Below are 15,461 nucleotides of genomic sequence, written 5' to 3'. Positions count from 1 at the left end.
TTTTTGAGACGGAGTCTTGCTCTGCAGGCCAGGCTGGGGAGCAGTGGCCAGTTCTCAGCTCGCTGCAAGCTCCGCCTCCCGGGTTCACGCCATTCTCCTGTCTCAGCCTCCCGAGTAGCTGGGACTACAGGCGCCCGCCTCTTCGCCCGGCTAGTTTTTTGTATTTTTTAGTAGAGACGGGGTTTCACCGTATTAGCCAGGATGGTCTCGATCTCCTGACCTCATGATCCGCCCGTCTCGGCCTCCCAAAGTGCTGGGATTACAGGCTTGAGCCACCGCGCCCGGCCCCCGCGTGTGTGTATTTTTAATAGAGACTGGGTTTCACTATGTTGGCCAAGCTGGTCTCAAACTCCTGACCTCAGGTGCTCCACCTGCCTCAGCATCCCAAAATATCTGTGCTTTTTTAATATGCTCTTCCCCTAGCTGTTATTTCCTTCCCTTTTCACCAACCTATACATACCACTTCTTCAAAATCTAGGTAAAAAATTATTTTTGTCAAGAAGCTTTATTAATTAATCTTATTACAGATCATTTTATTTTGTGAGCTAATTTAAATGTTTCACAGTTAAGTACTCTTCAAGTTATATCTTAGATCATGAGCTCTTTGGAGTAGACACCATATCCTGTGTTCTGTATACGTGCATCCCTACTCCTAGTGAAGCATTAGCTGAATTTTGTATGACAACTAACCCAGTTAAATAAAACATGTGAAAACTGGAGGAAATACAACCAGACAAACAAGACTTTTCTGAATACAAAAAAACTGAAATCTCCCAAAACTAAATTCAAATGTAACATTCATTTTTGTCAAAACAACATGTAAACGTAGAACACAAACTTGAGTGTATTTTTTTCTACATACATTAGTTTTGAAGACTATAATTAAGAAAATTCTAATTGTTTTATGTTAGTGATTTTCTAAATCTAGCCCCCAAAAGCTGTTATGTATAAAGTCTCAATATTTTGGAGATAATAATGATACAGTTTTTTTAATGTCTAATTTGACCAATTTGCTTTAGCCTTTTATACTTCACAAAAGCTACAATAAGAAAAGTTGACAGGCGAGATTTTATTATTTCTTCAAGACAAATACTAAAATCCTTGGAGCAAGAGTATATTAAACAAATTTATTACAAATTCCAAAAGACAAAACTTCTTTATATAGAGTAAATATTTTCATTTATAAACTCAAGAGCATTCGCAATCCAAATGTTAATGAGAAAGTCTTTTCATATCCATTTCTGCACAATTTACATATTCATTCTTCAAAACTAGATATACTAGAAAGTGAAGATACATTTTATATTATTATGTACTTTTAACAACAACTTTATTATAATACACATTTCAGAAAAAATTCTTTATCTGCAAAGCACCAATTTAATATTTCTATACTACAATAAGTTTTCTACTGCTCAGTATTTACGAAAAATAATGCTACAACTATTAATTCCATTTGGGGAAAAAAAACTGATTCAAGCACTAAAAGTAAAAACCATGATGAACAATTCTATTTCAGTTTTCCATTTATAAAGTCTCCTACATGGGCTTTAACCATTCACACTTGTAAGCAACTGTCCATAAGGTAACATTCTAGTTATATTCTACTTTTCTGTTGGACAGGTTAGATACCTACCTATAAAAAAAAAGTACACCTATTTATTCCTACTTCTAAAACTAAAATCAGAAATACCCATATACCTTAACAAGCAACCTAAAATGCCTAATAGCTAACTGATAAAATGCCTGGAAGCTACTATCAAAGAGGCTCCAAAAACCATCTATATAAGGAGGCAATCCACAACCTCCTCCACCTACTTCCTGGCTATATGCCTAGAGAACACTGTAATGACAGCAAGCCAGGCAACTATATTATCGGTGGAGGCAACTCAAATCTCTGCATTCTAAACAAAATATCAAGTCATAAAACTAATGTCTAAAGGAGTACTATTATGAACACTAAGAAGCACCTCTCTGATTTTGTCACTGGGGGGAAAAAGGGCCATAGTACCAAATTTCATCTGATTTACCTCCCAATTCATAACAACGCCAAACAAGGACAGAAGAAAAGAGAGATGGATTCAAGCATCAATTCTCACTAACCTTGGGAAGGAGAACAAATATGCCATAAGAAGTTCAGAAACAAAAACTCCAGCCCGGGCAACATGGTAAAATCCCATCTCTACTACAAAAAAAAAATCAGCCAGGCATGATGGCGCGCACCTGTAGTTCCAGGTACTCAGGAAGCTGAAGTGGGAGGATCGTTTGAACCTGGGAGGTGAAGGTTGCAGTGAGCCGAGATTGCGCCAATGCACTCCAGCTAGGATGACAGAGTGAGACCCTATCTCAAAAGAAAAAAAAAGGAAGGAAAATAAAAAGAAATAAGCAAAAACTAATTTATAGTGATAGAGGTTAGAGGCTAGAATAGCGGTTACTTCTGTAGGGAGAAAAGGAGGGAGCACAAGGCACCGTTAATCAGTGAAGAAAAACATTCTTCTACATCTCAATCTGGATATTTCATTTAAAATAGATAGGCTCTAACCAGGGAAAATGCTTGCATTCCACAACTCTCATGTCTATGCTTTTTTTACATCCTCTTCTCCCCAGGCGTAACCCAGTACCTCCCAGTACCTAGGAGTTACCTGGGTATACTTATATGTATAAATTTACTGAGTTGTACTTAAGATTTGTGTACCTCACTGTAAGTGCACTGTGAGTTATACCTAAATAAAACACTTAAAAACAAGTAACCGCCGGGCGCGGTGGCTCAAGCCTGTAATCCCAGCACTTTGGGAGGCCCACGGCCGGATCACGAGGTCAGGAGATCGAGACCACATCCCTGCACATACGTGCGAACCCGCGGCCGTCTACTAAAAAAATAACAAAAAACTACCGCCCCGCCCCGTGTCGGCGCGGGCCTGTAGTCCCAGCTACTCCCGGAGCGCCCTGACGGCAGGAACATGCGGCGAAACACCGCTGCCGGGCCCCGCGGCCGCGGCCGCCCGCAGCGCAGCCCGGGGAGCGGAGCTTGCAGTGAACGAGACCGGCACTGCACTCCAACTCCAGCCTGGGCGACAGAGCGAGACTGCCCCGTCTCAAAAAAAAAACACAAAAAAAAAAAAAAAAAAAAAAACAAGTAACCAATAATGCTAATCAAACCCTTTTTCTCAATTCTCCTCCTTCTTTATCAGTCCATCATATATTGTTAATCACAGAACATCAATATTCCCTAAATGAAACTCTTTCCCTTTTGAAGATCCACAAGGCTTTGTTAGGATGTTTTTTCCAGCATTTTCTGTGGTGTCACATTAATTCTCTCTAAATATTAATTCAATATTTATCTTTTTTTTTTTTTTTTCGGAGACAGTCTCACTCTGTCACCCATGGAGGATGCAGTGGCATGATCTTGGCTTACTGCAACCTCCACCTCTCAGGTTTAAGCGATTCTCCTGCCTCAGCCTCCCAAGTAGCTGGGATTACAGGTGCATACCACCATGCCCAGCTAATTTTTGTATTTTTAGTAGAGATGGGATTTCATCATGTTGGCCAGGCTGGTCTCGAATTCCTGACCTCAGGTGATCTGCCTGCCTCAGCCTCCCACAGTGCTGGGATTACAGGTGTGAGCCAATGCACCCAGCTAATTCAGTATGTATCAAGTGCTCATGTATGAGACATGAATTAGGCACCCTCCAATACATATTCGCAATCACACACACACACAAACCCCAAACTACATTCCCTAAACTGGATTCAAGTCACTCTATTACCTGGTATCAAACTGTATTTGCTTAATTTTAATTCCCATCACTTCTTTATGGGAATATTCTTCTCAAGCATTTTCTGTTTTCAGCCATCCTTTACTGTTCAGTTCAATTTCTGTATTATTCTTTGTTTTTTTTTTTTTTTTTGAGACGGAGTCTCGCTCTGTCACCCAGGCTGCAGTACAGTGGCCGGATCTCAGCTCACTGCAAGCTCCACCTCCCGGGTTTATGCCATTCTCCTGCCTCAGCCTCCTGAGTAGCTGGGACTACAGGCGCCCGCCACCTCGCCCGGCTATTTTTTTGTATTTTTTAGTAGAGACGGGGTTTCACCGTGTTAGCCCGGATGGTCTCGATCTCCTGACCTCGTGATCCGCCCGCCTCGGCCTCCCAAAGTGCTGGGATTACAGGCTTGAGCCACCGCGCCCGGCCTAATTTCTGTATTATTCTTCCTCTGTACCCCTATAGGACTTACTATCTGTAATTGCACTGTCCAACACAGTAACTGTATGTGGCTACTGAATACCTGAAGTCTGGCTAGTCTGAATTGAGATGTGCTTTAAGTATGTAATATCAACAGATTTTGAAGACTTAATATGGTTAAAAAAAAAGAAAAAATGTAAAATAGTTCAATCATGTTTATATGTTGAAATAATAGTACTTGAGATATGCTGCGTTAAATAAAATCCATTAATAAAATTTCACCTATTTATTTTATTTTTTGATGTAGCTATAGAAAATCTAAAATTGCATTTGTGACTCAATTTATATTTCTATTGTGCAGTGCTGACCCATACAATCTATTTATAAATGCCCACAAATTATCTTTTTCTTCTTCTTAAACTAATACAAATTGTATATATTTATGGTGTACAACACATTTTGAAAAACATATAAATTATGCAATGGTTAAATTTAGCTAATTAACATATGGATTACCTCACATAGTTATATTTTGTGGTGTGAACACTTAAAATGTACTCTCCTAGCAACTTTGAAGTATGCAATATTAACTATAGTCACTATGTCCCACAAATTATCTCAACATATAATGCCATCTTCCCAATGAGTGCCAGAATTCGCTTTTTTCTTTTATAAATTAAATAAAATTATATTAGGAATTACTAATAGTAACTAGATAAGTTTTAAGTGCCCATTTGATTTTAATATCCCTTTAAGATTTTTCACAAGGAAGCGCAAGGCATTTCAAAGTGTTAAAATATATTTTAAAAAGTTGTTTTCAATGATATAAATGATGAATTGATGGGTGCTGACGAGTTGATGGGTGCAGCACACCAACATGGCATAAGTATACATATGTAACAAACCTGCACGTTATGCACATGTACCCTAGAACTTAAAGTATAAAAAAAAAAAAAAAAAAAAAGTTGTTTTCAGATAGCTATAAATTATTCAATTTGTCATCTGTATTTTACTTATATCCAATTCTAAGTTCAAATGTCCCACCAGCAAGGATAGATGGCATGATTAAACCTGTAGCAATCCAAATCCCATAAAGTATTAGTTCTGATTAAGTCTGTTTTTTTCATCTTAGTCACTCAGTAAAGGGCAGCATCCATTTTAGTCAATATCATTGTATCAATGTCCAGCAGCCAAGACAAAGGGCCTTTATATGGTGGTATGAATAGACAATGTGAGCAATATGACACCACTTGAAATAAGGGTAGGGAGAAAAATGTTTTTATAATGCTAAGTTTTAAAACTAGCAGATGAAACTTACAAATTGTGTAACAACTAGGTAAAAGGATATATATATAAGAAGAATGGGAAGGTAGAACAGAAAGGTCTCCTCTCCAGACCTTTCTCAAGATGTACCAGGTTCAAACTTGGCTGCTACACTATTAAGTGGATGTGTTTCCTCACATGTAAAGTGGGAATATATACATCACAGGATTATTAAAAGAATATAGTAGATGCTTACTTAATGTCATCTGTCTTTAATACTAATAATTATATAATGGTAATAAGATTATGGGTGACTTCCCCCCCCCCCACTTTCCAAATTGCTGTAAATATTTTCCAAGCATGAATGAAAAACTTACAATTTCATACTAGCACCCCTCCTCAGGTGAACCTAAAATTATTTTTATCAGCTGTCTTTGACAAATTTGCTTGTAAGCTTAAAATCTGTGTTTGTGCTAGGAGGTTGGTGGTAGAAAGAAAATTAAAGAGGGGGAACTGATAACTTTTTAACACCATACCAGCACAGACATATACAAAACAAAGCGTGGAGAGGAAAACAGCAAAAGGAAATGCTGTTTGGGAAATTCCCAACTCAGACTATCCAATGAAAAGATTATATTCCACCCTTCTCAATCTAGCTACCTACCAGTCACTCCTCACTCTCATCTTGGGTTTATATGTACATTACAAATACGCATAGTCACTGACCTTCTTCTCTCTACTAATGGTCACCACATGGCCTCACAGTCAAAAACTGAAAGGAGAGTGAAGAAATTCAGGATGTGTAACGAAGACAAACCAATGCACTGGTTGGGAAATAACTTCATTAAAATGTACTCATTCCCAAGTGCATCTACTCATCTGCTGACAGTGCTGGGAATGCATTCCTGAAATATTTAACCTGGTTATAAGATTCTACTGCTAGAATCAGAGAAGGCACACTTTGATGCCTACCTCTCACTTCCTCTATAACAACCTTGTCTTTACAGGCATGGCTTAAAATGGTACATTAGCAAAAGTACACAACTCCAAATCACTCACAGGTGAAACTTTCAAGTTAATGTAGAAAGAATAATTAAACAATGGTAACAATAACTATTACTACTCTAACAGCTAACACTTACTTTACTCAGTATTGTGTGCCAGAAAGCTAAGGACTTCACACGAATTAGGTAATATCAACCCTAAACCTCTTTGAAGATGGTAATTACTAATTCCACTTGCTTAGTGCTCACACAGCTAAATCTGAACCCTGCCAATTTTACTTCAAGGCTTACACTTTTAAAACTTATTACATCCTGCCTCTTTATATATGCATAATTACAATTGCAATTGTGATTCTGTATGTGTGTGTGTGTATATATATATATACGCACACAGGTGTGTGTCTGTGTGTGAAGTATTTAGTGAGTCAGTAGCAAACAAAAGGCAATTCCAACTCTGTGAAGGCTTTTACCCACCTTCACAAACCAACAATAAATTGGGAATCACCCCTCTCCTCCCCACTAAGTGGTGCTCTGAAAGTATTAGTTTTACAATCATACATTACTTAAGCATGGATGTACATTCTGAAAGATGCGTTCTTAGGCAATTTGGTCACTGTGCAAACATCACAAAGTGTACTCAAACCTACATGGTAGAGCCTGCTTACACACCTAGGCTACTTGGTATAGCCTATTGTTCCTAGGTCACAACATGCTCTTGTAAAGCATGTTACTGTACTGAATACCATACACAATTGTACATAACTGTTAAATATTTGTGTATCTAAACACAGAACATAAAATACAGTAAAAATACAGTATTATAATCTTATAGGACCACCATCGTAAATGAAGTCCACTATTGACCAAAAAAACACCATTACGCTGCACATGACTGCACTTAACATTTTCCTCAAGAAACTAAGGAAAGAGATACCTGTAAGTAAAATATTAATCTTTTCAAAAAATTAGATAGAAAATTGATTGACTACAGGTAAACATGCTTTGTAAAGTGTAAAGAATTTTAATCTTAACACATTATTAGGTATTTTTTATTTTCAATTGTCTATTTGGCTCAAAACATATTTATGTTTCTAGAGTTTGTACAAAGTCTTTTTTTTTTTTGAGACAGGGTCTCACTCTGTCACCCAGGCTAGAGTGCAGTGGCACAGTATCTGCTCACTGAAGCCTCTGCCTCCCAAGTTCAAGCGATTCTCCTGCCTCGGCCTACTAAGCAGCTGGGACTACAGGCACGTGCCACCACGCCCAACTAATTTTTGTATTTTTGGTAGAGACGGGGTTTCATCATGTTGGCCAGGCTGGTCTCAAACTCCTGACCTCAAGTGATCCACCCACTTCAGTCTCCCAAAGTGCTGGGATTACAGGTGTGCACCACCACACCCGGCCTGTATAAAGTATTTTAAAAGCTGTATTTCCAACTTAAAAGAAGATATACATATCAAAAGTCTTAACACATAAAATCTGCATTCATCACTCTAACCCAACTTCAATTCTACCAAAATCTAGGCTAGCAGAATTAAGTTTCATGGAACAAATCACTTATCTTTATTTTTACTTACAAGATCTGTTTCAAGGATTCCAAACGAAATGGAAAGACTACAGCTAGCAGACAGAAGGGGTAGTGCCAAGATTAGTAGAAGGAGAGTGGAAAGAAAATCTCTCAGAAACGCTAACCTTAATCCAGTCTCACTTTCGCCCAACCAAGAGAAGTGTGCACTGTTGCTGCTTCTGCCCTGGCAGGCTCCTCGTCCTCTTCCTCTTGAAATCCTCTGCTTTTTTCCTCCTGGAAAGTTAGTCTCACAGGGCTGCTTTCCTAACATTTCTCAACTGTCAAAGGATTTCTTATCTTGAAATTAAAAGAAAAAAATCGGCCAGGCGCGGTGGCTCAAGCCTGTAATCCCAGCACTTTGGGAGGCCGAGGCGGGCGGATCACGAGGTCAGGAGATCGAGACCATCCTGGCTAACACGGTGAAACCCGGTCTCTACTAAAAAAATACAAAAATGTAGCCGGGAGAGGTGGCGGGCGCCTGCAGTCCCAGCTACTCCGGAGGCTGAGGCAGGAGAATGGCATAAACCCGGGAGGCGGAGCTTGCAGTGAGCTGAGATCCGGCCACTGCACTCCAGCCCGGGCGACAGAGCGAGACTCCGTCTCAAAAAAAAAAAAAAAGAAAAAAGAAAAACTCTATAATCACATAAGAGTTCCCAGGAAGTTCAAAAAGAACAGTAACTCCTGCCAGGCACGGTGGTTAACGCCTGTCAGGCACGGTGGTTCATGCCTGTAATTCCAGTACTTTGGGAGGCCAAGGCGGGTGGATCACCTGAGGTCAGGAGTTCGAGACCAGCCTGGCCAACATAATGAAACCCCATCTCTACCGAAAATACAAAAATTAGCCAGGCATGGTGGCGGGCGCCCGTAATCCCAGCTACTTGAGAGTCTGAGGCAGGAGAATCACCTGAACATGGGAGGCGGGGGTTGCAGAGAGCCAACATTGCACACTGCACCCCTGCCTGGGCAACAGACTGTGACTCTGTCCCCCCCACCAAAAGAAATGAAAAAGAAAGGTAGTAACTCTATGGTTCGAACTTGGCAGATCTGCAAAAAAAAAAAAAAAAAAAAATACGAATGCAGCAACTAAGACCTTGGAGAAGAGAAAACACCTTTTTCATGGGAACTTCCTCTCCCTAAAGAAAGACAGCATTGAATTTAGAGTTCTACTACCCTCGGGGTCTCCTGTGATCTTCATGTTTGTTTCTTAAGGAGAAGAGGAGACATCTTTTAGCCAACCAGCAGGGTGAGCTAGTGCTAGCATCAGTTCCATGATTCTCAAATCTCCCAAAACTCAATGGTGTAAATGGCTTGCACTATTAACAGCAATTTATTTCCCTGTAATAAACCTGAACCAAAAACACCACATCTAGAACTGCTTCAGTCAATGCTATACCTGACTTTACTCAATACTTACAGATTCTCCATTTATGACACATTCTCTTCACCAGAAAAATAACAAATAAGTGTAAATAAAAGCTCATTTGAGTATGTATCCATAGTATCCACTCTTCATTCTCTTGTTTTATTTTACAAGGTTACTAATTTAAAACATTTAGAAAACACTTTTTAAAAAATGGCTAAAACAAGTGCTCTATAAAATCAGGGTTAGATAACTCAACATGCCAATTTCTCTATTTGCTACAAGCTACAATCATCTTAGGACCTGACTGAAAAGCCTTCCCACAAGAGTAAGATTCACTTTTCCTTCCAGAATTACATCCTAAGAAAATGGTCAAAATAAGTAACCCTAAAGAACAGTATTTAGGATGACAGAAAAAAATGGACCTGACCTTTCTCTAGATTGCAGATATCCCACCACTTCTATTCTCCTTGAAACTTTCTTTTCCCCTCCTGCTACCCATTAACAGTCTCAATTCAACCAAAACACTCTTATAACTTGAATGACAAATTAAAACTGGAAAATGTTTAAGGTTGGCAGGTGACAGACCACTTTATAACTACAAATAACCTGAAAGTGACTCTAATTTTCACAAAATGAAATTGTAAGTAAATCCACTCACATAATATTGAAAATTGTAAAACAGCTTATCAACTTACAAATATCAGTAATTTAAAAGCACCTGAAATGACCCATAAAAACTTTTAAAACCTTAAAACAAGTTAACTTTTTGCTAAATTTGACATTCAAAGAAGTTAAAGATCACTGTAGGGTCCCACCATAAATGACAGTCACTACTTGTTCAATTTCCTGACAGACCTTAGAGATACCACTCAGTAGAAGCAGTAGTCTTAAAAAGTTGTTTTAAAAAAAAAGGAACATTCTGAGTGGCACATTTGTTTATCCAACCAAAACACTATTACAAAATGAAAGACACCATTATTTTCAGCATTGATCTCATTTCTTTTCTTATGTAATAACTAGCAATAACAGCAGTTATTTCAAACTTTCAAAGAAATTTATCAAGTACCTGGTTGTTTTTTAATTTTTCAATTTCTGGGTCAAGACTGCATTTGGAAAACCTTAAAATTCAAAAGCAACATTACTCTGAAACTATCCGATATTTCTGTATTTTGTACCTGATTGTTGCACTGAAAGTCACTTTAAAAACTAAGTTACCATATAATATGAAAGTTTTTTGTTTTTTGTTTTGAGACGTAGTCTCACTGTGTCGCCAGGCTGGAGTGCAGCGGCACGATCTCAGCTCACTGCAACCTCTGCCTCCTGGGTTCAAGTGATTCTCCTGCCTCAGCCTCCTGAGCAGCTGGGACTACAGGCGCGCGCCACTACGCCCAGCTAATTTTTGCATTTTTAGTAGAGACAGGGCTTCACCATGTTAGCCAGGATGGTTGGTCTCCATCTCTTCACCTCGTGATCTGCCCACCTCGGCCTCCCAAAGCCCTGGGATTACAGGCGTGAGCCACCGTGCCCGGCCAATACGAAAGTTTTTAACTTATTGTCACAGAAGTTCTCATGAACCTAATAATATTTAATTAACAAGTATTCTCAATAACATCCCCTTTTTAAACCATTATTAGTTGTAGATATTCACCTTCTCATCCCAGCAATATGACAAATACAAACAGCAATGGGTAGAGGCTGAAAGGCAATTTTCCATTATGCCACTAACTTAATCATCTCTGGACCTCAATATATTGTAAAAGAGGAGGGTAAGAGCAGCTGTTCTTTGATATTCCTTCCACAGTAAAACTATATGATCCAGGAAAACATTTGCTAATGTTAATGCGTCTCCTACTCATTAATACAAGGCTGTTCTGTATTAGAAGAAAAGCTAAAAAAAAAAAAAGAGAAAATACATATCTGAAAAGAATAAGGAAATGAAAGTTAAGTAATGCTGAAAAATTCAAATTTCAATCTGAACACAGAGATCTAAACACTGATGTGTTTAAATATCCCTCCAATCAAGGAATTCTGTTAATGGCCAACACAAAACATTAGGTGTTTCAAAATTTTGTACTTCATTAGTTAATACCAACACAAAGTATGATATAATTGCAGTACAACTTTGTTAGAAATTGTAAGGCTTTTAAAAGCAATACATACCACTGCATTAATACTAATCAAGCTTTATGTTTCACCAATTAAAAAGTCTTAAGCTAGATTATAGCCTTATTATAAAAACGAGTTTTTTCTTAGCAGACCTACTAAAATGCAATATTACTGCCACCAAGTTCCCTAGATACTTACACATGCCACTGAAGGCAAACAGCCAGGTTTCCTTTCTTTGAGAAACTTTAGTTGTCTATTTTTTGAAACGTTTTCGTTCTTATGGGACCAAAAAATGTTTACAACTAAAGCAAACTACTGCAGGGAGGGAATACACAATTAAAACAAATCTACCAACCAGATGCAACAAGCGTGGAATTAGTCAGGACTGGACAGGACAGACGGCGGTGTTTTGAGACTTCTGTTGAAAGTATTAACAAGAGAGGAGCATCATTCGCCCCCAATTATGTTTATCCCCTCGCTGAGTTTGATGATCACACAAAATCTGAAGTCTAAATATAAACGTTTTTATATTCAAAGTCAATATTACTTATACAGTTCAAGAAAACTTTTCCACTAATGTTGCTAAACCATAGATGGATCCCAACAAGAGTTGTCTGTAGAAGTCTCGTAACAAGTAACCTTTAGCTCCACCACCTAAGCTTCCAATCACTGAGAAGAGTCTGGGACAACTCATCTTCAGGTTCACGGGAGAAGTGGAGCACACCTGCTTTCCTCTGGCAGAGTAACTTCCCAGGGACACAAAGGCCAGAGAATCAGACCTGGAGAGGCAAAAAGCTTTAGCTGGACACCCACCAAGCCCCTGGCAACCCAAACACTTCGAGCGATTTACCTCTTGCTGTTACTTCCCAGGCACCTAGTCGCATAAGATCTTGCAGGACGCGGGGAGGAAAGGGCTATGCGGTCCTGTCCCAAGTAAGGGGAGGGGTGTGTACAGTAAATGCCGGAGCCGGCGTTTCTGGCCACAACCGAGCAGCCTCAACGAGAGGGGTTGGTGACCGCTCTCGGCCCGCCCCGTTACTCAGTGCATTGCAATGGCGACCGCCAGGCTCCCCAAGCCGCCTGATCTCGGCCCCTTCCCCCTACTGCTCACTGGCTGCTCGGCTTCATGTGACTAAACAAAACCCCCAAGTCTAGTGCCCAGCTCAGCCCCTTTGTGTCCGCTACCGGATCCTCCGACGCCGCAGCGGAAAGCCCCCCACCCGCCATCCCTCAGCCGAGTCCCGCCCCGCGGCGGCGGCCGCCGCTCACCTCAGGCTCCGTGGCCCCCAGCGACCGCTGCGGCCGCCGCCTCCCCGAACCCGGGGCCCGGGCTCCTTGTGTAGCACCAACTCCGCCTCCTCGGCCGCCGCCGCCATCTTAGCCTGTGCGGCAAAATGCGTCCTTTTGGATAGCTGGGACCCAGCCTAGGGCGTAGCTCCCCGGGCCCGAGAGCCGGAGGCCGGGTCCCCCAAGTTCTTCCGCCACCCTCAGTCCCGCCGCTGCCACAGCCCAGAGGCCCGAAACCCACTCGGGTCCCAGCGAATCTGACCAAATAACCCCTGAAACTCACAGTTTGGTGCCGTGTGCGTCAAACCGGGGCGACGTTGGGAGCGCGCGGCGTCCCCGCGTCACACGCCGCTCTGTACGCTACTCGGCTCCAGCGGCCCCCCTCCGCTCCCCGCTTTTCGCCTCCAGCCCCGGTTCCCACAGCGCAGGCGCGCTGCTTTCCCGCCTCTGCCGGGCTGCGGGCCGCGGGGGTGGCCAGCGAGGAGCTCCCGGAAAGCTTCGCGCTGGTGGAGCGTCTGGGCCAATTAGACAAACGGGGGCAGCGGAAACAGTGCACCACTGTTCTCGGGTGCCAGAAACCAAACAAGGTCACCTCCCCCAGCGCTGACCTAATCACTCCCAAGGAGGTTCCCGCCCCAAAGTAGGCACGCTCCAAATATGGTGGTGCCCAAACTCTGCAAGACCCAAGCACTAGGCATGCCTAGGCCCTTTAAGGTGGAACAGGCCCAGGTTTGAGTTCCTTGATCACGAGCTTGCAAAAATCTCTGTTATTTCTTCCTGTTGAGGAAAACAGCCGAAGAATGCAATATTTGCCAATCACAACTGTGGAGTAATGGCAGAGGGAAGGTTTTAGGATCTTAAGGGGGCAGATTGTTGGGAGTTGCTTGATGGCCAGGCAGAGCATCACGTGTGACATCTCAGTTACCCGGACCGACTGCCCTAAAAGGTGGGCGAGGTTTGCTCCAGTTTGACTGAGGATACCCTCTCCCTGCCTTACTGAAAGTGTCATGGTTCTACGAATTAAAGTTATGTAAGAAGCACCTAAGATGCTGGTTAACCCTTCAGAGAATCAGTCCTGAGAGCGTTCTGGAAATTTTCATTTTTAACAAGCCTTCCCCACAGGATCCTGGGGTCAGAGAAACACTGAGCGGGCTATTCTTTTGATTTTCGACTGAGCCAACAAGAAACTGCTAACGTGTTTAAGATTAACCAAGAGTTCTTCAGAAATCTACTGGTCCCGCCTTAATTATTCAGCTTCTCTGAACCTCTATTTACTCATTTAAAAAATTAAAAATAAAAAAAGTTTTCTTTAGTTGTACAGTTGTCATTACTGTGGCCCTCCAAACCCTCAAGATGTTATTGACATTCAGAAGAATATACCATAACTGCATTTATTTGAGAAGAATGAGAAACATTCTCTTTCCTATAGAATGATGCCTTCGGCAACAGCAAACATAGATTCCAAACAACAAATATTTGACTAAAGACATTAATTGCTTTATTACTTAATACCTAACACTTGAGTGCTTACTGTGTACCAGGCATTGTTCTAACTTGTTTGATTTCATTATAACCCAATGAGACAAAGAGAAGTAAGGTGATTTTCTCAAAGTCACACAGTTCTTTGGGTTCTTTATCCCAGCTACTCAGGACGCTGAGACAGGAGAAGGGCGTGAACCGGCGAGGCGGAGCTTGCAGTGAGCCGAGATCTCGCCGCAGCACTCCAGCCTGGGAGGCAAAGAGAGACTCCGTCTCAAAAAAAAAAAAAGAAAAAAAAAAGAAAATGCAAATCTTCCTTTTTTATTTATATGAATGTGTAAACAATAAAATATAAATACGTATACATTTGCAGTCAATGGGGGAGGGGTGCACTTTGTATCATTTCACTTGCAGAATCCATTAAAATTGGACATTCTCAGTTTACTATTGGACTTAGAACAAAAATATTATGCGCTATGGAAATTCTCACATTATATCATTGTAAAAGCAGTTACTAAGAAAATAACTGTCATAAATGTGCACCACTGACTAACGTGCAGACAAAACACACAAGCAAATAGAACCACTCAGAACTCAACCATGATCAGGAACTTGTCTCACTAATGAAGCTGCTTTTTACACTAGAACTGAACAACTGAAGTGTAATACTGTGGAAGTCATACTAGCAGTAAAAGTAATCACAGTAATTATAATAGTAGAAGTAGTAATAGTTGATGAAACACTGTACAAACAAAATAGATCTCAAAAGCTGTCTATGAATGGGAGAAACATAATGACAGAAAACTTGAATAAAGTAATGCAAAAAGAAAAAAAAATACACGTAAGGTCTCTGTTGGGCCTCAGATGTGGGTCTCTGTTCTGCAGGATGTGGTTTGTAGAAGTTATTAAGAATAAGGCCTAGCCATAAGTAGAAAGCTGAAACTGGATCCTTTCCTTACTCCTTATACGAAGATTAATTCAAGATGGATTAGAGACTTAAATGTTAGACCTAACACCATAAAAACCCTAGAAGAAAATCTAGGTAGTACCATTCAGGACATAGGCATGGGCAAGGACTTCATGTCTAAAACACCAAAAGCAACGGCAGCAAAAGCCAAAATTGACAAATGGGACCTAATTAAACTAAAGAGCTTCTGCACAGCAAAAGAAACTACCCCCAGAGTGAACAGGCAACCGCGTGAATGGGAGAA

At 40.8% G+C, this 15,461-nt stretch overlaps 1 protein-coding gene and 1 pseudogene across 10 annotated transcripts in view; one reads left to right on the top strand and one right to left on the bottom strand.

Moving 5' to 3' along the window:
- Nucleotides 1–13,429, bottom strand: part of ZNF644 (zinc finger protein 644) — a 104,106-nt gene extending 90,677 nt beyond the window's left edge. Inside the window, exons 1-2 of one of the 10 annotated variants that reach the window (XM_017891267.1) lie at nt 13,055–13,358; nt 11,683–12,263 (exon numbers count right to left, since the gene is read on the bottom strand). The gene's annotated coding sequence lies outside the window, so the exon portion shown is untranslated. Of the gene's footprint in view, nt 1–11,682; nt 12,264–12,753 lie in introns of all 10 variants that reach the window. The other 9 variants (XM_017891266.1, XM_017891275.1, XM_017891274.1 and 6 more) reach the window with 9 other exon arrangements.
- Nucleotides 13,430–15,136: 1,707 nt separating this feature from the next.
- LOC108541660 (60S ribosomal protein L5-like) overlaps nt 15,137–15,461 on the top strand; it is a 2,093-nt pseudogene continuing 1,768 nt past the window's right edge.

This window comes from Rhinopithecus bieti, unplaced genomic scaffold (genome assembly GCF_001698545.2).
Source record: "Rhinopithecus bieti isolate Rb0 unplaced genomic scaffold, ASM169854v2 scaffold_19858, whole genome shotgun sequence".
Lineage (NCBI taxonomy): Eukaryota > Metazoa > Chordata > Mammalia > Primates > Cercopithecidae > Rhinopithecus > Rhinopithecus bieti.
This window is presented reverse-complemented; position numbering and strand designations above follow the sequence as displayed.